At 53.4% G+C, this 5,157-nt stretch overlaps 1 pseudogene; it reads right to left on the reverse strand.

Annotated features, from left to right (window-relative positions):
- Positions 1-4,701: 4,701 nt before the first annotated feature.
- Positions 4,702-4,820, reverse strand: LOC111742432 (annotated as a pseudogene).
- Positions 4,821-5,157: the final 337 nt, after the last annotated feature.

Raw genomic sequence — 5,157 nt, forward strand, 5'->3', positions numbered from 1 at the left:
AATAAAATCAAGTCGACTGGGAGTCATTATTCTACATGTGAATAGCTGTGGCTCTCAGTTTACAGGCGCTTCTGTGCCACATCAAAACTACGGGTTTAATTTAAACTGTTGAAACCAATCACATTAAAATATGTGTGCAGCCTTTGATTAAAATTGACTGCAGAGGTCAATATAAAACATAGGTTGCATTTAAACAAGTGCTGTGTATGTATTTCACAGATGTAAGTTTTTGCATCGTTAAGAGCATTTATATATGCTTTTCTTTTTTCAATTTTTTGGGGGGATTTGTGCTCATATACTGTCAAACGGCTTTCATACTCTAAATTTAGTTTAAGTAAAGCTTCGACAGCTGGCTTACAGTCGAGACTGTTTTGTTTCTTGACTTTCTTATTCTAACCATCTGTCTGGTCGCACACCCCAAATTACGTGGTTTCTGACTACAGTTTTCTTGTCAAATGTACATGAGACATTAAAATGTTGCCCTTTACCTTGGGAGATAAGGCCTCTAACCACTGGGATACTTCTCTAAACTCCCTGCCTTATTTAAATATGACCTATTTCTTCAAATTTTATTCTGTATTAAAATGAATTCTTACTTCCCATATCTACAGTAATGTTGAAAGTAGTTCTCTGAAGTCGAGTTTCTCTACCACACACAACCCTTCTAAAGTGGGGATACCAAGCCGAGGCAGTAGGAAGCCAGAGGAGCAGAACCCGAAACCCCTCCTGCCCACATCTGAGACTCGTTTCCATCCTTATGTAAAAAACACCACTCTTCTTTAAAATGGAATGCCTTGACCTCAAAGGATGGCTGTCATTTTCTGACCCTCCTATGGGAGATTATATAGAGAAAGGGTTTTGACACACCTGTCACCGACAGGTGTCAGCGTTCCGACTTGTTTGACGTCACGTGTTCCTCCCCGAGCGGTCGTATCGCTTGTCTTCGAGTTAAAATCCCAGATCTCAGCGCTGCCTCTGACATACTTCCCTTTCACTGCCTCTAACACGACCGTGGTTTTGAAGTCTGAAAGGTCATCTCCCTTTCCACCCACGGCACTTGGGACATGGCACGTCTTCCTGCCTAGCTGTGACGTCAGGGTGCGGAGCTGTGCTGGGGAGCAGTACCACCCTGAGGGCAAATCTGCACCCCTCCTCTGCCGCCTCCTGACACCCCAGGTGAGTCACATTGCCATCTATCCAGGAACCCGCTCCATGACACCCCCGTCCCCCACCAGGGGTCCCCACTGACCCCCGTCAGTTCTCCCTCCTGGTATCTTGCACTTGAATCCCTACCTCTCCATCCTCTTGGTCTCATGGGCTTACCTCAGTTGCTCTTGGGTGCTTGGAGTCCAAGGACCACACAGACCGAACAATTATTAAACGTTGCATTATTCCACACACCTTAAGTTCTTCCATCTGATTCCTGTGAAAAGCTCTCTCTGAAGGCGAGTAGCTGATGAAAGCTGGCTGTGGTCGCTCCAGTCCCCTCCAGGCCCCGGGCCGTGAGCCCTGAGGCTTGCGAGTTCATGCACGATACAATCAACCCCGCCCTGGCAATGCCACGTCCTGAGCCAGCTCTGCTCTGCCTTCCCCCACACACACTGCCCAGATTTCGGCAGCTTTCCTCACCCAGCTACGTTTCTCACCCTATTTAATTCCACCTTTGGAAAACCATAAAAAAAGCCCCCATGCCCAGCCTGCTCCCCCGAGTGGAATCCAGTTCTACATACTAACCTCATCTAGCTAGGCCTGCTTCCAGCTCCAAATCCTGGTTCCAGGGTGGCTTTTCCAGCCCTGACTTGTCCCCAAGCTTCAGACCAGTCACCCCCAACATCTCAGAGGCATCCCAGAGGGGCCTTCACCTGAAGTCCGTCGCTGAACACTTCTCCCCGCCCCGCCCGCACTTCCTCCTCACCAGCAGAATCACCTGTCGCCCACCCAGAAACCTGCCCTGGGCCCCGCCCCCCCCCCCAAGTCCCCAGCAGCGGCTCTTCCTCCTGGTCTCTCTCACTTCTGTCCCTCCAGCTTAGTCCCACCAGCTTAGCTCAGGTGCTCCAGGTCACCGAGGGCCTGGATGCTACAGGAGCCTTCTCCAGGCTCACATGTCCTCCTGGACTAGGATGGAAACCAGGGGTCCGCAACCCCTGGGCCGTGCACCAGGACCGGTCCGGTCCGTGGCCTGTTAGGAACTGGGCCGCGCAGCAGGAGGTGAGCGGCGGATGGGCAAGCAAAGCTTCATCTGCATTTGCAGCCGCTCCCCAGCACCAGCATCACCCCTCAGCTCCACCTCAGATCATCAGGCGTTAGATTCTCACAGGAGCACCGGTCCCTAGTGCCAAAAGTTTGGCAATGGCTGAAAACGACACCTGGAGTTTGCAGTGCACGACCCACACCACCATTCCCAGCGGTCTGACCGCCTGCCCCCGCCCACCCCACCCGCTTTTCCAGGCTAGCCCTTCCCCCCACCCCCTGCTAGGCACTGGGATGCTGCAAGGAGGCCCCGCACTTTCCTGGGTGGGCGCCAGGCTTCGGGTGGTAAACGAGAGCCCAGCCAGGGAGGAGGACGCCGGCACCCAAGAAGCAGCAACACAAAATGGGGACTCCGGCTGGTGCCCAGCTCCTGCTCCAGGGGTCTTAACATCCAGCCCCATCCCAAAACCTGCACCCTAACTTCCGTCCCTCACCCAATGTGACAGCACAAAAGGACCAAGAGTAGCTATTTAAACAGAGAATCTGCAGAGCTGAGGGACAGCTTTCCGGAGAGGTGTGTCCATGTGTGGGGGACGGAAGTCCTCCAGTACCTTAGGCCTAGTGAGGGGGCTCTTCAGGAGACGCTCAGAGCGTGAAATGGGACCCTACAGTGGTGGGGACATGGCGTTTGGGTGCCCAACTCACCTTTCAAATTTGACAGAATTTAATGGCTGGGCTCTCGTTTACTACGTGAAGCCTGGTACCCACCCAGGAAGGTGCGGGGCCTCCTCGCAGCGACCCAGTGCCTAGCGGGAGGGGAAGGGCTGGCCTGGAAAAGCGGGTGGGGTGAGGCGGGGGCAGGTGGTCAGACTGAAGAGCCACAGGAGAGGGGCTGGCTGGCACGCACCACGTTTGACAGGGCGGAAGTTCTAAGGTCTTTCCCGTGAACCAGACCTGGGCCACACCGATCAACAAGATGACCTAGGGTGGTCTTAGGTCCCGAGAGAGTAAACAGGGCAAACAGAAGCTGCAGCTATCACTGGAGCAGGAGCTGGGCCCCCAACCCCGAACCAGTGGGCTCTTCAGGAGCCCGGCACCATTTCGCAAAGCCTTCCACCAAGATGCAGGCAGGACTCTGCCGGCTCAACCTCCACTCACTCCCTGTCCCCAAGAGTCCCTTTGAAAGCCCAGTCTCCCGCACCATCAGATCACTGACTTCTCTCAGTGGCAGAAACACAGGCAACACACAGAAGTCCTCGCTGTCACACTTCTGGGTGTGTTTCCTCCGGTCCAGATGGTTTGCGAACACCTAGGGACAGTGAACACAAAGCAGGCCTCTCCTCGCACACAGCCAGCACGGCTGGGTCTGGACTGCGCTGCAGTCCTGCTCTGCAGGCCTAGGGGACCCTCCCCGAGGCCTCTGTTAAAGGCTTGCCCCTCACTTCGCCCCCACCCCCACCCCAGACAGGCTGAGGGGTGGAGATGAAGACCGAGATGGGGGGAGGTCAGTAACTGGCCCGAGCTCACCCCACTAGCGGTGCTGGACTGGTACTGAACCGAGTCCCCAGTCCAGAAGCAGGCACCTAAGTGTGAGGGGAGCGCTTCCTATGGGTTCGGCACGGTGAAGTCATCGGGCATCAGAGGTCTGACTGAGGGTTCTAAAAAGCTAAAGCATCAGACCCCAAGCTCCCAAAGTCCTCAAAGGCAGGCCATTTAACCACAGCAACACAGCCAGACTTCTGAGTTTTTATTTTCTGTTTATTTTCAGTTGTTTTTACAATCCTCAAGTGACCGGGTTTGCTAACAGGGGTCAAGAGCAAAGCCCCGAGTCACCTGGGCCTCTGACCACGAAGATGAGACTCAACAAGTCACAGAGGAAACTCGCTGGAGCCAGGCATCCAGCCACAGACGAGAAGGGACTCGAGGCCCCAAGCTGACCAGAGCCTGGGGGCCTGCTTTTCGGAGCAGGAGAATTTGCTGAAAAACGTTGACATTTTACAGTGTAAACAGAGGAGACTCGGTTAAACCAGCGCAGAGAGCGGCCACAGTCCCTGCCGCTCCCCGGGCCGGGCCGCAGTCCCCGTTTTCCTCTCCAGGACGACATGGAAAGCAGACGCTGCGGAAGTGAAGGTGGAAACAAGGCGACTCGTTAAACACAGTCACTCTGGCTCCGCTTCCGCATCGAAACGCTCAGACGGGGTCGACGGCACTGCAGATGCCGCGGCGCCTGGACAGGGACCGCGTTTTAGCACCGTTTACGTGAATGTAGATCGAGGCATGTTTCAATGTATAAAATCAAGTACGAGAGACCATTTTGAAGTTCAAAACTAAGCCCCACCACTGAGAAAACAACTGCCGAGACCGTGCCCACTGCAAGCCCCGGATCTTTCCCTTGTATTACCCATGTTTTGGCAATTTAATTCTTTTTATTTTTAGATCAGGCAACCCTTGGTTGACCTCACAGATGGCAAAGACCTTGTCAGCTTACAGTCCCTTATCTTCTATTTTTTACACCTACTGCACCTGGTCTTCCTAGCTGGTCTCCCATCCAAGTACTAACCAGGCCTGACCCTGCTTAGCTTCCGAGATCAGACGGGATCGGGCTTGTTCAGGGTGGCGTGGCCATAGACGGCAATTTAATTCTTGACCCAGACTCACACCTGAGAAATGAAGGAGACGAGATAAAACTCCAGCCAGTGGTGTCCACTAACAGCCCTGGTTATTAGTGAGCATTTAAAATAGTTAAATATACAGGTGGCCAAAAGGCCTGGGAACAGAGACGTAACAACACATGGTCTGTGGATACATTTCAGTACAATAGATCTGTCTTTCCAGACGTACAGGCCACTCGGGATAGTTTAATTACACATGCTAACCCACTCCACCGATCCCGGAAATTGCAATTTATCATGAAAAAAACACAAATGGGTCAGCTCACCTCCACCCTCCCAAATTCTGCTGGGTCCC

This window comes from Pteropus vampyrus, unplaced genomic scaffold (genome assembly GCF_000151845.1).
Source record: "Pteropus vampyrus isolate Shadow unplaced genomic scaffold, Pvam_2.0 Scaffold94, whole genome shotgun sequence".
NCBI lineage: Eukaryota > Metazoa > Chordata > Mammalia > Chiroptera > Pteropodidae > Pteropus > Pteropus vampyrus.